This window comes from Dromaius novaehollandiae, chromosome 2, assembly GCF_036370855.1.
Source record: "Dromaius novaehollandiae isolate bDroNov1 chromosome 2, bDroNov1.hap1, whole genome shotgun sequence".
Lineage (NCBI taxonomy): Eukaryota > Metazoa > Chordata > Aves > Casuariiformes > Dromaiidae > Dromaius > Dromaius novaehollandiae.
Genome location: NC_088099.1, coordinates 106,183,703 through 106,207,635, shown reverse-complemented (window position 1 = coordinate 106,207,635; position 23,933 = coordinate 106,183,703). Strand labels below are relative to the sequence as shown.

Below are 23,933 nucleotides of genomic sequence, written 5' to 3'. Positions count from 1 at the left end.
TCACTACCACTTAATCAGTAGAAAAAACATGCCTGATGTGTGTAGTTAATTTACAAATGAATGAATAGAAAACAAGCCTGTATGTAAATTCCTCTTCACTTATAAAAATTAAAGTGTGTCTGTATTCACACTGATTATTTATAGATGTACATGCACACACGTATTTATTTATGTGTGTGTGTGTGTGTATATATATATGTATATATATATTTTTAAGCTACAGCATAATGTGGTAAAGTAGGCATCTGAGGGCAGATGGAAGGCTAACTTTAAGAGGGACAGAAACACATCAAAGACTGTACCTACCTTGAACTCCTGTTCTTCCTATTTTCCCCTTTGTGTTACACACTTATTACACTTTGGGGTTTTAGATTGAGTATTCCTCAGATCTGGAACTTCTTTTTGGAATGACCAACAGAGCACTTCCTCTATTTCAATATAAATATTTTTAGACTAGCAGCCCTTACTCAGCTCAGTGTCAGAGGAAGTTCTGCCTGTCTGTGGATCCATATGCAATATCTATTTTCTTGGATCCAGCTGCAGTGTGTTGAAGTGCTTTTATGTTCCTAATGCAAATTTATAGAAGCCATTTGGAGAAAACAGCTGTAGTCCAGAGATCTGAAACCTCTAACAGCCTATCACACTGAATTTGGAAAAAAATGTTATTTGTGGGACTGTCCAATTGGAAGGCCTTTTACTTTTCCTCATGAAAAAATGGAATAATGTTTTTGCTCAGTTTTAAAAACGAAGAGTTACAACTCTCCAAGTTGAAGTTTCCAAAAAGGGTAATTGGAAAAAACAGGTTTAGAATACAAAAATGGATTTAGTTTACTTACCAATAAGAATGATTGCCTGATGCCCACAATGAAATAATTTCTTTATTATTTTTTATGTAATCATAAGATTCTGGCATTTGAATGCTGCAAATTTTATAAGGGAAATAAAAGATATATTAAAATACGTGGTACAACAGTGACATTATACACTCTTTTCAATACAGAGTGATTCTTGAAATGAAAATCTACAGTAGCTCAGATATGTGTTGCATGTAATTTGTGATCACCTAACTCTTGAATTCACTGCAATTTGAAACTAAAACACAGAATGTAGATGAAATATGATATATCTTCATGGGAGAATTTCATGTGTGCTCACATCAGTTTTACGCTGAGCAAAACATGCTCTGAAACATGATAGCCATCATTACGTTCTCTCCCGTTGCTAAAGAGAGAAAAAGCTATAGTCACTATGTGGGCAGAAGTCTACAAAGCTCTGCTTTATTGCTATTCAGAGCTGTCCCAATGGGAGGAAGACAACCAGCCTCACAAATAAAACATACTCCAGAATGCCTGAATACAGCTGCTGCAGTATCAGCATAGAAAAAAAGAGCAAACATTTCTAATAACTGGACTGAGACCATCTCCTCTTCACCTTTTCCTTTCCCAGTGCAAAGCAATCAGATTTTGTAGCTGGGCTTCAGCTTCATAGGGCAGGAAATTACTCCATTTTCTGGTTTGCTGCTGCATACACTAGAGGGATTTCAAAACAAAAAGCATTTTCCATATAAATCCATGCGAAGAGCAAGATTATAGGGCATATACTGATTTGCATTGCCTTCTCTTTTTCCCCACTGAGAAATACCTTTTTCTTTCATACATGGCAGTGTTCTAACCTCTCTCTTATCTTTTGTTTCAGTCTGAGCAGAGAAAATAGCTATTACAATATAAATAAGAGCAAATTGTGTTAACTGTGCTTACAATACATGTTGATGAAGTGAGGATAACTCTGTTCTCCTATTGACTTTATGTAGAATTGTCAATGTGTAACATTCCCTCCCCTAAAGTCCTCCTTTTTAGAGCATTTAAGTTACCAAATAGAGGATGAACAACAAAAGCAAGTAATTTGCACCTGTAAGGTCTTTTCAAAAGGAGAACACAATACCCTTGCAGGGAGTTGCATCACCACAATGAAATAGTGAAGCAGGACCAGAAAAGTGCAGATGTCACAAGCATTTGTAAAGGTGAGCGGGGCAGTGTCACCGTTTGTGCCCCAGAATGTCTCTTCCTCGTGGTCATGTCTGACCAGCAGGTATTGACTTACGCTGTTGGAATAAGCAAACAGATTAGTAGAAAGTGGCTTTCTGTGGCAGTTCAGGCTTTACTGTGGACTGTGCTGTATTGCTTAATATTAGTGTCCACCCCCATTACAGAAGTGGTAGATAAGAGGATGATTCAAACCTCAACCAATGCTTCAAGTTTATATCCCTAATAAAACTGAGTTTAGCAGTAACAGATGTGTGCTCTTTGGACTGACTATTGAAGAGAATCTTAAAAAAAGAGCGATGGGATGAAGTTTGAGTCTATTAAAACATATAATATTCTGTAATGACGGTAAATACAGTTCTGATTCTATCTTCATAAACAGCAAAAGATTCAATAGCATTTTCTTTACTTCCATTCTTACTGTTCTTACGAGTTTTTCCATTTCCACCCATCAGTCTTCAGAATACCTTCTTTACAGAAGCCACACTCAGCTCTGAAAATCCACAGCCTTGTGACATTTAAATGATAGAGAGCCATCCTGGAAGTTTAAAAGGGGGTTGAGCAGAATAATTGCCATCCAGCTTCCATAGCCAATATTGAAAATTTTACCTCAGATGAGCTCTGGGTTTGACTATGCCACATTTTCCATTTCAGGAATAGAAATAAAATAAATAAATAAATAAATAAATAATAAAATAATAAATAAAATAGTTTTAAAATATGATAGAACAGTGTTATTAGCTATTCATTTTAAACTGCATGGTAGATATAAATTTAAATACTAATAACCCATGTGGGTGTTTAGATGTACATTGTGAAACATATGTTTGCTTGTTTGTTTTTACAGGGAGAAAGCAACATTCTCCACAATCCTAGTGTAAGAAAAACAGCTCAAACAACCTTTTCGTCATGAGGGGGAAGGGCATAGCCCAAAGAATTTTTTTTTTCCCCAAATAAATGAAGTTTGGCAAAGCTGTAAGTGGCCAAAGCTGAGCCTTCCAATGGATGGTGTTGACTGTGTAGCAATGTTTCCAAGCATATCTATAATCCATTGTGTTGCTAATTAAGCATTCTTAATTTCTCAAAGTTTTGATTGGTATTTCTCAAAGCTTCTGATACAAAGTTATTCTAAAAAGTTTATATGCAGTCTTGAAGCAGGAGTAAATGCATTCATCTGTTTCTCAAAGTATACTATTTTAAGATACAGATTAAAATACAGATTTTGAGAGAGAGATACTCTCTTCTTTGCCATAATACAAACCATACAACTTCTTTGTATTTAATTGTTTTAAATGCTAAAGTTGCCTCTTGGAGGAAAAAAAGTTACCGGGAACTCAGAGGTAGTTGGCAGTAATCTACCATTTTCCCAGTAAGTTTTTCCCATTCCTGATAAGCTATAGTTATTTTGGGTTTCATTAACACAGTGTTGCATTGAACAAAATAATAAACAGAAAATTAGAAATTAGACTAGCTGGGTAGTAGGAAGGAAGGTGGCAGTGAGAGAATTTGCACCTAAAAAAAGAAGGTGTAAAGAAATATTACAAAGATTTTTTTTTTTAATATGATTCAGAGATAACTCTGGCTTGAGTTTCTACATGAAACTAGTAAAAGAGTTATGACTTGGTCAAGCAGAGACTGAGTATGTTGGTGCAAGGTGTCTTTTTAAGCAAGAAGCCTTAAATTTTTCTGTACTGCAAACTGACAAAGCAGGAGTAAAAGGTATGCTTATGAAGGCTCCCAGTCTATTATAATTTAACTACATGAAGTGTTCTACTTCTACATACAAGTTACCACCATTCTTACATATCCACTAATTCACTGGCAAAAATATATAGGCTGAGATTTTTAAAAGTAGGAGCCTAAAATGAGCTCTTAAATCCATATTAGAATACCTGAATGAATGACCTGATTCACAATAGCTGTGAATGTTTAAATGCAGCCATTGATATCACAGGGTATTATTGAATGCTTAAGACCTAAAGTAAGATTTGGGACTTGAATGCACTTCAACAGGGACAAACCGTACAGTTGTCTGTTTGGATTCCTATCTATCTGTTGAATATGAGCTACATAGAAAGCAAGTCCATAAAATGGGTAAAAGACACCAAATGAGAAAATGTACCAATAATCTGACAGGCAAGATGAGAATGAAAATCTTGAAGAAATTAAATTCTAAACCCTTCCATGTCAATGTGTTTAGGAAAGGGAAATCAAATGTATCAATACAAATGGGGAATAAATAGAAGTACTGTAGGAAATAGACCATTAAGTTCATTAGATGAGCTTGGAGTGGGGGTGAACCTGAAATCTTCCAGTGTATAAAGGATTGTTATAAGCAGGACAAGCAAGGACAGAAATAAGGCAGTTTCAGTTGTAGTAAGGGAGTGCAGAGATTAGAGAACACTAACCAAAACCAGCAAAATACTAGAATGAGCTACTTCAGGAGACTGGAGAATAGGCTTCATTTTAAAGCAGAGGTCAAAGAAACAGCTACCAGGAACATAGGACGTATTCATTCTGTATCTGCGCACGGGTGCAATAGGTGATCTCTCTTGATGTTGCTTCTTGATGTCCCTGTAATTCTCAAACTCTGTGACCTCTCCTGCTGGCCACATGAAGGCCATAAGGCTTACACAGGTGTGATCTTTTCTGTAGTTCAAAATGTCTCAGTGAGGACTAATCAGGAGGTATGATGATGCTTACCGAGTTAAGGAATGTAACAACAGCACCAGACCACAACTGATGCTACAGATGTGGTAGTTTTATGGAGGTGAAATTAAGTGGCCCAAATAGCTGACAAAGTTCTCATCTTCAAAAGAGGCAATATTCAATATTGGAAAGAAATGTTTTTGTTAAAATCCTGTGCAAGTCCAGGGCAGGTGTTTAGTGATGCTAGCTGAGAAAACTGCTTGTCAATCTAAGAATTTGCTTTCTGCCTTTTTCTTCCTGAGAAGAACAATTTTTGAAGGAGGTTTGTTCTCTTGAAACTGGAAATCAAAATTAAGCTAAGGCTAAAAAGTGAAAGTGAAAGACTATGTACAGTTATGCCATTTCTGCTCTGGTCCTGTGTGTAGATAAAGTAAGGATGTTTACTGTGTATGTAAATAAAATGTCAAACATTAGGATATTAGTTCCAGGCAAGAATTGCCATTGAGCTAAGGGGTGATGGTAATGTTGGAGAGGCAAAACCAGCTGCTTAAATATTGCATACATGTCTGACTATTTGCTCTCTTTGGTTAGTGGGATGAAACATCTAGTGTTCAATGTTTTAGAATAATGCCCTTTTTTAAAAAGAAGAAAATGCAAAGTATACTCCATTGTTGTGCAGCTTACACAGCTGTGGAAAGACTGAAATCTGATGCATCATGTTAGATGATGTAAACTGGAAACTTGACATTTCAAGGGAAAAAATACTTACAATGGAAAAGAGAAAAATACTAGTTATTTGTCTGAGCAAAGCTGAATTTCCAAGAAGAAGAAACAAAGCAAATGGAAATTGAACAGATCAAGATGTTTTGGGGAAGACTTTTCTTGTTTGATTTATTTACTATTAGCATCTCCATCAAGGAACAGCCGATAGAAAATGATGATGAGAACTTATCTTAGGACTTATCTACTCTTATCTAGGACCAAGCTCATGCTTGGTTTGATCAGCATGGCAAACAACACCTGTGTAGCAGCATGACTCTTCTCTGTAAACATGCAAGGGGGAAGCAGCAGGGAGGCAGCCAAGCCGAGTAAGAAACAATGCTTTTATAAGAACAAATGGATCTGAACTAATGAACCATTCAGAATGGAAATTACAAAGCTTCTAATCATCTGAGGATCAGCTTCTGAAACAGGCTTCCTGCAGAATTAGGCAGGAGGAGACAGTTTAACTAGACTATGTTGACAGAATTTGATAAGTTTATGGAGAGAATTATATCGTGTGCTTGCACCAAATACCATATTTTTGTCACCTGCAGCAGTGTTTGTGCTTCTGTTAGAGAAGCCTGATCCATCCTAATGCTTTGGAAAAGAGGCCAAAAAGCCACCAATTATTTTGTGTTACAAGCTTTACTTCAAAATTAGATATCACTGGCAATTAAATTATAATTTAAGCTAAACCTCGAATGTTCTCTTATAACCTTTTTTCTCCCCAGATTTGTTCATTTCCTTGTGCATGTGGGAATGTGTGTGTGTATGTGTATATAGACACACACGCACACTTTCAAAATTGGCAGTTGTGGTGAACACAGGTCTGAACTGAACTGTGAACTGAAGCATTCTGGAGCCTCACTGACCTTGAAATCAGTGGTTGACACCGGACAATGATGTCTTCCCCATTCCTATATTCCTCATTTGTTTCCTTATCTTTTGACCAAATTATAGGTTGGCATTATACTGAAATAATAGTGGTTTGGGGAGGTGTCAGTATGGTGGTGTTGGCCAAAAAAGAAAAAAATAAGGTGAGGCTACATTTCAGGCACAAGAAATGAATCTGAATTGTGATTCATGCATTATATGAAGGAAATTATGCTTTGTACAGCAATTTATTTTTTAAACATTTAACTAGAGTATATTCTCCCTCTCCCAAAATGTCATTAACTAAAATGCTTAAGTGTATTTGCAGATCGGAGCTGGGATAATAAAAAATAAAATTAACAAATTGAATGATAGTAGTGATCCAATAAAACCAACGATTTTGTTGTATCTTTAAAAATGTACCAAAACACCTGAAATTCATCATTTTATAGCATAAGCGTATTTAATATTTTTATGTTACACTGATCTTGTAGTCACAATTAAGATTGACCTAGGGCATTGCACATGCCCTTTGGGACATGTGAAATTACAAGAATAAGTAATTTCTGAAAGCCAGTAGAGAAAGTTCTGGGCTAAAAATAGTGATAAAATTATTGAGTAAATGATTCTGTATTGTGGGTTTCTGAACCAGAAAACTTTTCCATATTGATATATTTATACAAATCTCATTCTTTTTTATTTAAAAATATAATATGAAATAAAGAAATGTTAAATCATCTGAAATTTAAGTAGCTGTCATACCGGATAGTATTTTGTGCTTCAGGTAAAGTTCTAAGAAATTCCTAAGTAATTAAAGACTCAAATTTCATATAAAAAGTGATAGAAGAAGCAGGAAATCAGGCTTTGTATGAAAGTAGAAGAGCTAGAATTAAAATGAATATATTAATGAGTTGCTCTGCATACTAGTAATTTCATAAGAATAGTCAAATCTTCAAGCTTCAGATCGGAGCATTCAGCTCAGTGAACAGGTTCAGAAAAGTCTTAAAAAATAATAAAACCTGTGAAGATCAACATTTATAGTTATAGGTTGCAATTATATAGTAATAGATGTAAGTTATTGGGAAAATGAATCATAGCTGTACAGGTACAAATAGCTAAAACTTTCTCAAAAAAGAAATAATGAGAAATTTTTTGTAGACCAGTCTTATCTATCGTTCAGCCTTAGCCATGGAAGTCTTCTTCTGGAAACAGCTCTGAGTCATCCTTATTATCCTAACACTAAATATGTTGTTTTCAAGTTTCTTTGTGTAATGTTTCCTTCACATGTCATAAACCATTGCTTATCTTTCATTAAATTTCAATTTTGGTCAAAATGAGATTGCAGGCCAATGGCTATGTTTCTCTTCCATAGTTTTGCATCAAGCTCATTGAAAGCCTGAAAAAAAAATCCAAATAGTGCTTAAAAGTTAACAAAATAAAGTGTTTTTCTAGATATACAATATTCAAAATTAGTAAATGCAGTAAGAAGAAAGTTAAATAATTTGACAATAACCGTTTTAAGACGATAAGCAAGAAAACAGATTTTATTATCTGCAGTTGGAAGTCAACATGATTTACTGTTTGATTACAGTTCTAAACTTTGTTCAAAGATAAGCTTTGTGAAAGTATTATTGTGAATTAGCATGTACTGGAGACACTGGCCTGTCCAGAGTAGCAGGAGATAGTTGTGTTTTTTTATTAGTAGTGTAGATGGTGCATAATTTTAAAATCAAATGTCAGCATCTCACAGCATGAGAAAATGTTGCATTCAGAAAGGACATATTATAGAATGAAGAATATTAAAGTGTTCTGTTGTAGAAAGCTTATTAAGGGAAAATGTGATTTTGCTGACAGGCATGTCCCATTAATCCAAATTAAATCAGGTAGCTATTTAATACCACAAGACCCTTAGACTGAATATTGCTTCACATTAAACCTGTTAGTTTTAGAGGTAACGTATACCTTACATCCATTATCAAAATCTCATGAAGTTAAAATTCTCTTAGAGTCGAAATCAACAAAAATCAGAGTAGGCATATAGTCTGGAGAGGGAAGGTTTAAAGTCAGGTAGTTACTTTTTGAGTTTATAACACACTAAAACTGATACTTACAAATCTTAGAGGGTAAGGTCGAGCTGACAATGTGAGATTATCTGTGCCCTCAATTATCCCTCTAAACATCTGCAGAGCTATCTCATTATCCTCCTTCAAGTTGCTTTAATACCTTCAATTGCAATAATGCATATATTAACCTCCCCACCCCCACCCCCCCAAAAAATCCAACCCACCACAGGACTGTGATTAAGCTCTTGGCATACTGAGACAACTGCCAGTCCAGCTGACCAGTAGCATTTGTCTCCTTATACTCCTTCCCATCTGCCTCTGTCCATCTGCTGTCTCATCTCATATTTAAAGTCTTTGGAGTAGCAACCATCTTTTGCTTTAATATTAGAAAAGTATTTAGCACAACAAGGCCTTGGGTCCATCGTGACATTCATAAACAATATTACAATTAGTACACAGTTGTATTATAGCATTTTTTTCTTTTGACTACATCAGTTTGTTATGGTGTGGGATTGCTGTTCATGAAGATCTTTGAACAATTCTGTACTACCTACATTTTTAATGAAAATGCTTACCTCCTGCTAGTCTGGCACAAAGAAGAGCTCCAATACAATCTAATTTGCAGCCAGATGGGGAAAAGGTCTGTTTTGACAATGAACAAACATATTTAGTTCACACCTAGTAGTCAGTTCCATCAAATGGGATAGTTCTTACTTAAATCACTGTTTGCAAGTCTTGTGCATGTCACTATAAACTGTCAATAAATGCATGTTTCTAGAACAAATTCCTACACTTGTTGTATTGAAACTAAACCTAAGAAGCTGAAGGATCCCAGTCAGGATCAGGCCTCTCTTGCTGATCCTAAAGGCTGACCAAGCTGACCTGAATCTCTGCAGTCTCACTGGAAATCTGGTACTTTGCTCTGCCTGTGCAGAGTGCCATCAGTGGCACCAAAAGCATTCCTCTTTTTCAGTGGAAGGCATCATTTTGAGGAGTGGGGGGATGAAGGGTTTTCGATAGGTATTCTAGTTGCAAAGAACAGCTTGTTAAATGTCATCTTGGACTCAGACTCACTGAAGCTGCCTATTCAAACTGTAAACTTGGACCTATGTAATCCGTCCCATTCTTATAAATTAATGAACAAATCTCCATTGATTTTAATGGGAATTTAATCAGACCTTAAGCTTTTCATGGAGAGGAATTGAATTTTCTGTGATGTGTGGCATCCAGCTTGCTGTCAGAGATTTAATTCAGGATGATAACAGTAGTTACAAAAGAACTGGAAACCATTTCATTAAATAGAGGAAAGAGTACTTTAATGATAACTTCTGTCATGAGGCTGTTGTTCAAGTGAAATATTAGGTCAAAATAAAGCATACCAGGAAACAACTAATACTTATACATGCTATACACATCTTGCATTCAGCAATGTCTGTTAACAAAGTATTCTGTTTCTCCAGTAATAGAACAATACTTAATAATATCACATTCTTCCTTATTTCTTCTGAAATGTGCTAACTGTGGAAGAAAATTATTTTTGTTATCAGTTTCTTTCTCCTCCTTATGTGTGTGTGTGAGAGAGAGGGGGGGAGAGTTTTGGCATCTGTGTCTTCAATATTAGATCCCAAAGTAAATAAATATTTCTACTTTTTCCAGTAATATTGAGAATTAGTGAGACAGTTAGTGGGACAGTGCACCATTATTAGATGCCTGTACTTGTCAAAATCTCCCTTTAGGACTAGATTTTGAAGCTTCTTAACATGATAGGGATTACTTTTTCTACAATCAGTCCCATCAGAAGCAATGACATTAGCTGAAAAATTACTCACTCTATGGGATGTCAGGATAGCTGCACTTGCCTCTTGTACAATGATGGGCTTTATCAGGAGCCTTTCATATGCCTACACTTACTGCATAAGAAAGGCACTAACCTAATAGAATGAGAAACTAAGGTTGTCTGTCCACACCATTAGAAAACCATCTATCTAACATAGATGCACTGCCACCTGCCTTTTTCCACAGAAACTGTCTCAGTCATTCCATTTCAAGGCTTCTTTGAGTTAAGCACTCAGCTTGTATGGCCCAATTCAGTGTCCAGCTTCTGCTGAGACTGCAAATTAAGTTTCCAGTTATCCCAACAGGCTTAGACTGAACTGCTCCAAAGAGAGATAAAAACAATGTATTTTACACTTTTCTGGGGCAAGAGATAGAAGATTTTCGTTCCATTTGACATACTCTGTTTTTTTATTTAGGAAAAAAATGTAATATACCTTTTGTTTTTGAAAGATTAGTCTAATTGAGAAGAAAAACAGTCATTTTTCTTCATTTTCCCCCCTACCATTAAAAAAAGAGAAAAATATTGTTATTGGGAAATAAATGCAGATGATTTGGGGAACAAAGGAAAAAGAAAGGAAAGCTTTGGTTTAGAAAAGAATTATTTTTAGGGCAATTGTATTGCCCAGCTGTGACAAGAGAAAATCGAAATTTGCATTCACACACTTATACTGATAGTAGCTTAATTCTTATAGGAATTATGTCTCAGGCATAGGGTTTATGTTGCCCTCCAAAAAGTGAAGATTGTCTAGAAGACAGTATCTTCTAGGACTCCCTAACCTTTTCAGGGCTGAAACAGCTGTAAGGATTTTAACTTTAGGAGGATGAGGAGAGGGCACAAATCATGGCTCCAATCCAGCAAAGCAGATCTACAAGGTTTCTGTCTATCTCTACTTGCAAAAGACATTTAAAAACATGATAACAACAGTTTCAGTGGGATTCAGTCAGTTGTTCTAAGCTGGATATCTGTTAAATGTTTTGAGGAATCAAAGTCAATAAGCATATACTCAATCAGTAATGGCACAGTGACTATCTGTCATCTGGTCTATCAAAAAGACAGATTGAATTTTGAAATGTTACTGACAAGATAAACAATCCCTTTGAAGTCAAGTCAGAATTGCTTAGTAAATTTAAACAAATATTTGAAAAATGTATGGAAACTACTTGATGAGTTTAACCTCACTCTCTGTTCATCAAAATCCCTGGTATCAGTTATTCATTCAGTTCTGTCTTGCAAACACCATTTTCCCATCTCAAGTTGTTTTTCAACAATATCAGTATCACTTCAGAGAAAACCTGCCATTTCCACATCTGAAATAGAAGACTGAATTACCTCCGCTGTGGCTTTGATGGCACTTGGTCTGTCTAGTCTTTCAAATACAACTTTTTGCAAAGATCTGGATTTTCCAGTGTTTCTATTTAACTTGATCAGAAGTCACTGAATTATTATCAGTTTTCAAAACCTAATTTAGTCTCACATCTCTCCTAATATAATCATGTTCTTAAGTTTTAAAAAACAACATTTATAGCTTTGTTATCATAAGATCATTAGTACATACAACTGTGTGCTTTGGAGTAGGAGGTTGGAGATCAGTCACCAAAATTGACTGTCACTCCAGGCAGCACTCAGTGGAGAGCCAACAATGAGATGCAGGCAAGCACCTAAGCATAAGTGTCTCAATTATGGTTTTAATGTACAAATTGATATAGAATATAAAGCGCAGTGAAAGCTACATTCCACACTGAAACACAGCAAGCAGTCCTAAAAGAGAAGAGGAAAGAATTTTACTTCCTGAAGGAAAGTGGTGTCTACTAGCTAGTTAGTTATATACAGGTGACAGCCCCTTAGCTAACAAAGCAACATATACAGATTGAAGGAGGGGAAACAATTCTGTTTTTCTTTAAGAAGAGTGGCCTGATTATCTCCTGCATAAGAACAGATTAACATGAGTTTTGGAGCAAAAGATGAGGTCGGCCTGGATGTCCCTGTGAGATTGTAGGGGAGGAGAGCAAATGCTCCACCGAAGAGTGGTAGGAAAGAGAGCAAGCTGAGATGTTAGCATACCTGAAGGTGTACCTTGAAGGTGTTTCCGTGTTGGAAGTTAAAAGAAACTGTAACCAGCAAGATCTCAGGTGGAGGGTACTGAGCAGACGCAATGTGAGACATAAGGCATACACAAAGATCCAAACCTCAAATGCCAGTTTTTCGGAATGGACATCATATTATGTGAATAAGGGAGAGAGACTTTTCTGACATAATCTTACTGTAAGTAGACTAAGGAAGATTTTCTTTCACTTCTGCATGTATATCTTTTTATAAGGATTTGTAACTGTGCTGGTTTTGGATATTGTAAAGAAATGCTTGTACTTGCAGTCTGCTGTAACTGAGCTTGAGTGGGATTTAATAACTGTAGAAGAACAAGGCATTCATCACCTAAAAAATCAATCCACTGGGTGCCTCAACAAAACACTGCCTCCTCAGTATATCCTCCTGTACTCAAAGGGTAAGGGGATAGACTGCATTTCAGCCGCACAAGCCAGATGGAGGGCTTCAGCAGACATCAGGAGAGTTATGGTTTAATCTGAAGCTTTCAGGGAAAGTACCACGGTATAGTTATTGGTTTCCACTGCATTAAAGGCTGAAAAAGTATTTTAAAAGATAGAACCAAACCACATGCTCCACGAGCTGCTTCATAACTCTGAAGTGAAAGCTATATAGAAGAAGTGTAAATATTTCATAAACCAGTAAGCCTGCAACATCTTTTTCCAAAGCAGCAGATCCTTTCCAAAAGGTTTGCAACACATTGCTCTTGCTTCCCCCAGGGCTTTTCTGCTTTGTGAACAGAGCAATGAAAGCAATTCCAAAGACAGTATGATTTTGTGAAGGGAGGAGAGAAGATTGTATTTATTTCAAAACCAAAATGAGAGAATACTGTATTAGCTGACATATATACTTCATATTCTTCTGTATCATGTGAGTCCAAACTCTGGAAGTGCACTTCCATCCTCTTACTCTGCCTTTACCTCTGTACTTTTCTGAAATATTGCTTTAGTGTAGGTCTCTGATGGCTAGAAACAAAAAGAATAGACCTTTTCTTTAACATTTCTATGTTCTGAAAACATTTATCAAAACAGATTAATCACTATTTAATTAATGTTTGTCTCCATATATGTATATTTACAGTATTTTTAATCACTGGTATTACAGCATTGCTTGCAAGACCCTGCCATTATTATATTTGCCTGTTGTAACAGCAAAGTCAAAAAACACAGTCATGGCCAATGGGCTGAAGAACTGCTAGCCTAGGAAAACAAGAAAGATTAGGAGACAAATGGATGCAAAGACAGGAGAAATGACTTGCTTTAGCCCAGAAAGCTTATCTGTGACAATGACTGAAGAAAATCCAGATCTTATTGAAACAAAACTGTCACATCTAACAGTCTGTCAAGCTTTGAAAAAGTTTGGTTGCACATCTGAAATCCACAGTTAATCTCCCCCAAATTTCACAAATTAAAGTCTTAGACAAAACCTTTTTTGGGGGAAAAAATTAAAACCACGAAACAACCCATGCTCACCTGTTTTATTTGTTCTGCTTCTCTGTTTCTCACTAGTTCCCTTGAGCCTCGTGATATCTGTCCCCAGATCTTGAAAAATTGTAACATTCTGTACAAAAACGAACATACAAACAGTATTATCTGTGAATCAGAAGATGACTCCCTAAGCAAATTGTCCCTGTGGGACATGGTCAGTGTTGAAGAGAAAGCGTCATGCATTATATAGTTCTTAAGTGCTAGTTAATTTCTCAAATTGGGAGGAAGGCTCTGTGGCACGCTCTGGCTAACAGGTAATAAGAAACTGAAGACAATCTGTGTGGGCAGGGAACATGAGTTACTCTTCATAAATGGAGAAAAAATTAACCAAGACCCAATTGCTAAATTTCCCATATATTGTCGGAAGCTAGATAGTATGAAGCACCCACTTCTGAGGCAGAATTCCCCACACAGTGCTTAGAGCACAGCGCATATGGATCAAGTGCTTTCTGTGAGCAAAGCAGATAATGAAATCAAGCACGGTTTCAGAAAAATTGTTTGTCCGCTTAATTTTGAGTCCTAGGTTATGGAGAAGGAGCAAAGATGCATTTCACCAAAAGCATAGACAAAAGTTATCATCCTCTTCTTAGTACGTGGCTTGCACATATATGAAGGCAGAGGAGTACAGGGCATGGAGCTGCCATCTATAATATAATAGATCTTTATTCTTCATTCTTTATACTTTATGAACTGGAAAATGCAATATATTGCATTCCTGCATACTTATTATATGAAGAATTTGAATATCCTTCTCAAAAACATTTATTGAAAAGAAGTTTATAGCATTTCTGTCTTAAATTTCCAAACCTGTTACTAGAAAAACAGAGGAAAAGGTAAAGAAATGACAGACAAGATTTATTACATGCTTTCTTTTTTAAAAAGAAAAGATTTATTTTTACACCTCGCAAATTGTATGCTCTCTACTGTCTGGCACACAATACTTGGTTTTAGTCTTCAATGCAAATCAACATGAAGAAAATTTATTGTAGGCAAATAATAATTAGGAGGATATTCATAATCCTAATCCATTTTTTTTTCTACAGTCAATGCACTGTTATTACTACATCCGGTGGCGTACATCTGTGGCAGCTTACTAAAGCTCTAGGCAAACCTTCTGGACAAGATTGGGGAACAAATTGGCATTAGGACAGCTTCAGTTTTGGAAGGTTTTACAATGTGTTGTTTTGAAGCATATTATGATTACATCTCATGATCTGCTCTGGTAATTTGGGAATTCCTCTTAGATGGGTGATAAAAATATTCAGTCTCCTCCGCTATCAAGAGACTAGCTAACATCAAAATATTGGAAATCCAGAAAGTCGCCTTATTAATCAAACCAAAATCAATAGAAAACATGCATACTACAGAGTATGGAAGATGCAGGGATGAGGAACGCTCACCCTACTTTCCTCATTTACAATTTCGTGCTGTTGCCTGTCAGATAGTGCAGCTGGTATATAAGCAAGCACTGAAAATCTTCGAAAAGGCTATGCTGTGCCAACAAAAATACAGCATAATGGCCAAATCTCTTCTTTCTCTAGAAACTCGCTCACAATGTAACATACACCTTCCACTCTAAGAGTTTCTTCTGCAACATTAGAAAATGTAATATTATTTCACAACATACCAGAGGTCACACCTTTATGTCAATGCTCTGCAACTTCTACTTGGAAGTGTGTACACCCTTGTCTTCACCAGGGCTTATACATAGCTGAATATCTCTAGCAATGTAAATAGTTCTTTGTCTTGTTTATACACATAGTGTTTTCCTCTTGGTGGGAAAGAAAGTGAAACAATCTGTTTCTTCATACACTAACATCAGACCTGGAGGGTACCCCCAGCCCGGGCTGACCCTGCAAAGAAAAGACCCTAACTAATATACTGCAGCACAAAATGTTCTGCCCCTTCTGCCCCAAAAAACGAAAAGAAAATCCCTTCCAAATGCATCACATTATGTGATTCTAAGATGAACATCATCCAGGCTTATCAGCTGTCCTTTCCCTGGGATAAAAAATATTACTCACCAGAGGATATTTAATTCTTCCTCTAATGTTTTAGTTTTTGGTTAGCCAAGCGTGCTCCTGACTCTCATTAATTATATACTTCCCAAAATACTTGCTAGTAGTTCCAGTTGCTCAGAGATGACCAATATGAAAACAGGGTATTAATAACTGCGTCATAAGCAGCTCTCGCCAAAATCCGTTTAAATTAATGGATTTAAGAAATGATTTCATTTCTAATGAAAATCATTAAGTATGAGATTGAATTTTAGCATCATCTGAAAAGGAGTAAGAAACTGTTAATGGTTTCAAAACCTAAGCAACAGTTTGAGCAGCAGTAACTTTCTAATGTGAAGAAGCAATATATAAATCTGGAAGAACTGGTGTATAACACATTGCAGCTAGAATACTGCCTGAAATCAGATCCAGAGATCCTGGCTGCCATTTTCTAATATATTAATTAATACATTGATCTTTCCTTCTGAACACCTAATGAGACCCAGCTTCCTCCACCCACACAGAGAGTGAATATTTAATAAGACTTAATTGCTAACAGAAGTTTCAGTCAGTACATTCATTATCCATGATATCAGTCATTTCCCCAGAGCAGGAAAGTAAGAGAACCATAGCAAAAAAGATGACTCTGGACAAAAGGATCAGGAGTCACATTAGTCTTTTCCCCAACAGCCAATTTAGACAAGTTTTATGAAGGCTATATAGATTAAACATGTCAGAAGTAATGCCCTAAAAGACAATAGCGTTTTGCTACAACGATCTTTAGCAAATGTTTTGTGGCAGAGTTACACCTTAGGGACAGTGTAGTATAATAAGGTATTGTCCTAGGCAGCTTTATTCTATTAGCAGATGTAACACAGAATGGTTCACGTAATTCCTGTGAAAGGCTGAGAAAGCTCAGTTTGAGCAGAAGGGAAGAGAAACACAAATGGAAAGGTTCCTGTGGTCTTGTTTCATGAGTCATTTGTTTCAAGATATTAGAAGTGATGGACAATATTCTTCTGGTACATCAGTACTGCAATTTGAAGTGTCTGGGACGGCAGATGACAAAAAAAGTGTTAGTTAACAATGCTATTACAGCACTACTGTAGTACTAAGCCCATGATTTCTCCTGCCACTGTTTGCACTGCCCAGTAACTCTCTCCATGCCATATAGTGCTAACGTGCCTTTCCATCCTATCCCACAGAGCGGGGAGAAGTTTCCTTCCTTGGTTTGCAGTACTCATTCAGCAGCCAGGCATCAGGGCACAGGAGCGCTGCTCCATCCCCTTGCTCGCAGTGCTCTGGGAGAGGACCTGGGGATGCAGCGACCATGGAGGAGGGAAGGGTATACCAGCACCACCTCAGATTCATTTGCTGAACACCTCCCAGTTGGGGTTTCGTTTCGAAGGGAAATTCCCCAGCCCACCTCTGTGATCCAGTTAGCTACTCAGTAGGGGCTAGCAGGAGACCTAGTTTTCCATCCAGCACCCACTGAACCCTTTCTCCAAAGGTTTAAACAGTGTTTTGATATTTGGATGGCTTATGATGACCTAAGAAACCTCAGTTCTGTGAAATGTTAAAATGCTATTATGTACTTACTGTCCGGAAAGTTGCATCTGGTGATAGTACTGTCCTTTCTAAGTTGAAGAAAAGAAACTAGCAACTTATACAGATATTATTAGACTCTCTGTTCCTCCTAAATTTGCCAGTCCCATGCTGATGCTCATGTACTATCCTTGGCGTGCCATTTCAGCGTTGGGAAAAACTGACCTCACTCTGACAACTTGTCAGTATCATGCAGATGGTGTGGATTCAAACATAAAGATAGTCTGTGTAAAAAATGCAAACCTACTGCACATTGCATCTATATTAGACTTACAGGACAAGTTTAATTACATGTTAGATGATGATCTTTAGCAGACATGGCATAAATTTGTCCAAAGCGAGATAATTATTTATTAGGTTTAAGTAATTTCAAGTAATTGAATATTCATGTGACTCTACTGCTTTTTTCTTTGTCTTTGCATTGAATAAAGATGAGTCTGCTTAATTTATAGCAGCATGACAACATAAAAATAAGGGGAACTTCGTCTAAGAACTGATGATAAGCCTCCATGATGTTATCAGGTTGTTTATCACAAGCTTTTTAGTTTTGATCTCTGTGAAGCTTACAACAGTTATTGCTGTCACATCTGAATGGTGAAGCACAGTATGAAAAATTTACAGCAGGTAATGGGTCAAAAACTTAGCAAAAATGAATAAAGGAGCACAGGCTCACTGCACAGTGTTCACTAACTAGACAGCTATTGAGCATTTTTTTGCCATTCCTGATCTATGTGCAGGAAATGCCTTATTATGTCTTATTTACCATGTTTACCATTACTGTATAAATGCTGTTCTAAAGGCAGAATTATTTATCTTCTCATGAAATTTCTTTGGTACTTGCAGCATTGGCATGTTTCACAACTCTTGCATGATATAAAGATATGATATTCTCTTTCTTTCACAAAGTAAAGAATACAGCCAGAAATTAAAGACAGAAGTTTCTATTAATTTAGATACCCAGTCTGAAATGCCTACAATCTAGTTTCAAAGTATTTAATACATACTCTAGTATGTATATTCAAATTATGTAATACATACTCATTTTAAATGTAGAAAGTACAGGTCTCCTTGACTTCGCTTGTAGTTGTAGAACAGAAGCCTAAGAGAATTCAATTTAGAAGATAGCGTTTAATGGCCTTAAGCAATTTTTTTTCTTGCCTGCTCATTCTCGGAAATTCATTTTCAGAATACATGGAAATCTCCAGAACAAATGACATAAGAGATTTACTGGAATGCGAGGTTCACTGAAAATCACTTATCCACTCACAGAAGTAAAACCTTTTTGGAGACTACACTTCAGTGAACAAAATATAGTGTGATTACGTAACTATCACAGTATGTAACTATCACACTGATGCCCATAAGAGAAGCAGTTAAGACTGGGATGATCTTCTGCCAAAATTGTGAGAATGACAGTGACAGCTATAGGAGCCTCTCATGGTCCTGGGTAATAGATTCCTGCAAAATCTGAGCTTGCTACTGCTTCTTCATCTGCCTGCACCACAGTAAGTGGGATGCTGCATGCCATGCATTATTCTTCAGGGCAGGTATGATTGGAGATTATCCCCATAGAGTTTCTCCAGTTTTATTTGTTGATGTTAATAAGAAACCTCCACGTTTTCCTTATTTCACTCTCAGACAGCACAACTGGTCTAGCTCAAGCTCTCTGAAAAAGTCTAACTTGTTACAAAAACTAGGCATTGAAAACTGTAGTTTGGATGTCTTGCATTTCCAAAGGTGAGAAAGAACTATAATAAGGCCTAATAAAGGACAAGTTGCAGGTCTTCTCCAATTGCATTTTGGTCTTGCGGTGAGGTTATTAGTTTGCATGACTGCCACCACAGCCCATCAGAGGATAGATTTAGGATTGTCTGTTTACGTCTTATTGCTAGTGGAGATTCTCTAAGCTTGGGGATAGGAAAACATGTTTTGTTTGACACTTGCATTTACTGCATGAGGTTTTAAGCAGCCCTTTTTTGCAGGATTACATCTAAGTAAAAAGTTCTTCTGCAGGTTAGTCTGTTAAAAGTTTGGTTTTGCACTCATAGTTACATAGTTTGGGGACTTGACATTTGTGTCAAAAGGAGCTGTGAACAAGATGAGGAGTGAGGTAGCCAGGGAGATTCCAACATCTGCTGCGTGAATCCACATTGGGACAGTGAGGGTGCAGAAATTTAGCTCTTTTGGCAGCGTACGTGGTGTGGCCACTGCTGTGCAGCAACACAGGTTGGGCGATAACGTGTGTTATATAGATGAAAACTTTTTGCGTTCAGACTTTGCAGTATGAAACTGCAACCCACACAGTTAGTACATTGCCTGTAATTTGATAGGCTCCCAGATTTTCTAAATCTAAAGTGCAGCTATGCATTAATGTGATTATGGAAAAAATATATCTCCTGGCTCCACAAGTCTGTTACTGCTAATGTGGGAGACAAGATTACTGTAACTGCAGTCATGTACATCAGCTCCACCAAAGTCAATGAAACTAAACAGAAACCTAGCTAGCATGCTGGGTGTTTTCTTGGTTAGTGATAGTTGCTGCAGATTTGCTTTGTGACAGCTATAGTTTGAACTATATTAATGATGCAATAAGTCTATAGCAAAAAAATTGCAACCTTTTCAAGACTTTAAACATAACAAAATGTAAAACCAAATACAATTCACTTGACCAGACAAGTGAAGTAGCAGAGGCCTTTTTTTGTTCACAGGCTGCATTTTAACTTCTGTCAAAAAAATCAAACAGCTATCTAACACATACAGGTCAAATAATGTTACCTCAGAGTAGTACATTCACATTTTGTAACTAATAGTGTACTGTTTCACGTTTATCACCTGCACCTGGCAGCCTCTGGATTTAGAAGAAAGATCTGTCTACACTTGAATCATGAGCATGAATATACAGGATAGGATTTGTAGTCATTATCTAATCAAGCATCCAGGCCTGATATCTCTGAAGTGATTTTGCTTTTATAATCACATCTCAAATAAAACAGCATTTCTTTCAACTGATTTTTTTATGCTACTGGCATAGTAGCAAAGTATCAGAATGTGCATTTCTTTATATTATATAGGATGGTTGCAGTTTAGCTGCCAAACTTCAGCATATTTGACCACTTTCTGTGAAACTGGCTCTTAGTATAAAGCTTAACGCAGCAGCTTTATTATACTTCATTTTCCCTTTGATCTGCTGAATATGTTCAACCTGAACAATTTTTAAAGGTTTATTGATGAATTCTCAAGTTTCAGTCCAATTGATTTCTTGTCTCAGCCAGAATTTCATATCTAACTGGCTTACTATGCATTGATTTAGAAACTAATTTTCACCAAGACTAAGGCTGAAAGGGACAGTTACAATTACCTGTTTTCACTCCTTGCATAAGATTCAGACCGTAGCATTAACCCCACGACTTAAGTCAAACCTGCTAAAACCTCTCTGTACACATTTTTAAAAGTTTGACTTGAAGAAGTAGCAGTTTAATATAATGATAAAGTTTCTTTTTAGTTTCAATTAAACAATGGTTTAATTAGCTAATGTCTTAATTAATGGTTAGGCCAACTGAATTAATCAAACTAAAAATAAAACACATCTTGATTTAAATTTCTAAAAGTAATTTAAGGAGGAAAAAGTCACACTCTAATAGCCATTATTGCATGGAATAGTTGTAAGTCTTGATGTCTTCTTGTTCTCAAGTCTTTGGACTCCTTTAGATCGGGTGGTCAAGGTTTGTTCTTGAAGCATTAAATGCATTCATTCTGGATTGCAGAGATTTTCATTCAGTACAAGTCTTTCTGGTACCGTCATTACCTGGTAGCCACATTTTCTTTTTATGGCTTTGTCACTCCTTCTGACACTTAAGTGTGAATGGCCATTTCCCGTCCTACAATAGTATCAGAAATAAACCTGTGACAACACACCCACAGTCCTTAATGTTCTCAAAATTACTGTCATATACAGTGCATCAAAGGAAACTCAGTTTTACTCTTTTGTCATATGAGTCAGAAACACAGAGTGACCCGATTCAAGGAGAAAGCTTAGGTAAGGGCAAAGACAAGACACAGCTGAGTCTGTGCCACTGAGCTCCAGCCATGGGCACAGCTAAAGCCTGGTTTAGAAGGCAGGAATGGCCCCATTCATCTCACTGTGTTGTATCTGAAAATACATGTCACTTCTGATTAAAGTATGCGAGAAAGGGACTGTTAGGTAACACAAGCATAGCACAAGTAATGTTAGATAATACCTGGTAACAGAAAGGATGATAACCTTAAATTATCTATTGTGAACATCTATACAAACTATATTTCACAAGTGGGAGATATTTATCTAACTTATTTTTCCGCATTATAGAATTACCAGTTCTTGCAGCCTGCTGAAGTCACTACTGACAATTCAAAACCCTATGTGAAAATACAAGGCTATACTGATAAAAGGCTACTGTGCTATCCCACTGCCTCTGTAACTGCTTGCTAGTTATTAAAATATTGCAAGCCTATATATTCCAAAAAGCTCAAACAAAATCTTGGCAGTCCTTTCCCCAGCACCTGAAATCATAAAACTGTTTTAAAAACATTTAAGAATTAAAATAGTGGAAGTGTGGATACCTTTTGATTGCATTCAGGCTTTTGATTTAGCTGCAGAGGTAACAACTCTGCCAAGGTTGCAGTCAAGTGTTATCAACGGCTGATGCTTTAAGGAAAAAACTTTAATATCTTAAGGGTGACAGTGGAGGAAGGAGACTTTGGAAATTTAACAAGAAAGGATTATGGCTTTTGCTCACTCTTCAGCACAACAATGCCACAAGTTCATTGCTAGTGTTGTCAATGGATTATTTCTCCAGTAGAGGAATCATGTTTGGAGAGAATAAACATTTTTGCCAATATAAAGTGTTGCATTTTTAAGCATCAGTTTATAGCTGTCAGGAAAGTAATGAGATTAGCGGGAATTGAAGATCTGCAGATGTTTCTGGTGACATTATGCAGATCCAAAGATTGTACTGTGTAGTATTTACATTTCCAAAAAACATATCACAGACCGAAAGACATGCTTACCCTCTGTGTACAGTACATCACTCAAAAGGGATTTAACACAATAATGAAGCTTTAGAAACCAATGTAAGACTAATCAGAACCTCTATTTGCTAAAGAAAAGTTTTAATCTGAACCCCTAGCTAGGCTAGATTTCCTTCTCTCTGGTTTCAACTCTAATGCTTTTTACCTAATGGGGATCTCAAGATAAAATCTTGTAGTAAATTTGTGCATGTGTGCACACATACCCAAGTGCATATGAAGTAATGAAAGTTTAGGAGAACAACATTATACAAAACAAGGACAGCATAGGTCATTTATTACCAAAATAATACTAACAAAATGAAAATATTTAGTTGTTATGCTTTGGAAAACAGAAAAAAAAGCTGTTTCTTGTAAAAGATGATCTTGAGATTTTCTCCCACATGTCCCTTTTCATCAGCAGACCTAGTTGCCAGATTTCTGGCAATTGTCTTGGGGATAGCTAGCAGGATCCCCGGTGAAGGCTACTAAGCAAGTGCAAAAATGCATGAGAAATCTGTGATGCATATAAGCATTAATATAACATATATTATATATAAACTTGTTACATATTGCATCTATTATTACACATTACATTCATTGTATTATGCTGCTACTGCATATCCTATTCATTAACACAGAAGGACAAAGGAAGATTTTACTGAGATTTTTGAAATTCCAGCTGGAATGGAGCCCTTTGCCCTCAGTGTAGGAGCTATCTCTGCCCATAGGACAATACAGCAATGTAAAGTAGAAGGAGCATTACCTCGCAATGAGGAACCAGCTCCACAGGAGCCCATGGAGTTGCCATGTGCACAGCCAGCCATGAAATGTTGGTATTAGAGAGAAAATTGTGATGAAGGACTCTGGAGGCTGGAGTTGGAGTTTTGTTCCCTGTGCTGGGTGTTTTGTCCTGCAAAGAGCAGTTGCTACTTTGGACCCTAGTGTTGGAATCCAATACAAAATTGTCAGGGCATGAAGTCACGTTGCAAGTCAGGGATTTTTTTCACTGGTATGGGTGTTTGCAGGATGTTTTTAGTTTGCATTTTACATTAGGAGAGAACTGAAAACACTTGGAATATGCAGACACTGCTGGGGTAACTGAGAGCAGAAGGCAATATAGGTTAGGAGAAGGAAGAAGTGCTGTGTAAGGGGAAGGTTACTGTCCTCTGAAGAGCTGATCCTGTTGGAAACACTATCCCACCAGCCAAAGGCAATTATCGCATTTGGCTTTTGGGTGGGATGTAAAAGCATGGCCCTACCCACCTCTTCCCCGTAAAGCACTCTGTTCTTTATTTATGAAGCAGGGTTAACTGAGGAGCTTAAGCAAGGATGGCACGGCTTTATGCAGATCACAAGTGGAAGACTTGCCCAGAAATTGGCTCATGCAGCTGGCACAGAATGGCTGATTTCTACCCCAATTTGCTGTATTGGGAAAGCAGAGAGAACTAGCGAGTCCTATCTGGCCACGGAGA

The 23,933-nt window shown here is 36.9% G+C and overlaps 1 long non-coding RNA gene across 1 annotated transcript; it reads right to left on the bottom strand.

The window, feature by feature from the left end:
• Nucleotides 1–13,244: 13,244 nt before the first annotated feature.
• On the bottom strand, nucleotides 13,245–23,366 carry LOC135327342 (uncharacterized). Its single transcript, XR_010387454.1, has 3 exons — nucleotides 23,225–23,366; nucleotides 13,799–13,886; nucleotides 13,245–13,291 (listed from the first exon to the last, which is right to left on the bottom strand). It is a non-coding gene; the product is annotated as an uncharacterized LOC135327342 (long non-coding RNA).
• Between the last annotated feature and the right edge of the window lie 567 nt (nucleotides 23,367–23,933).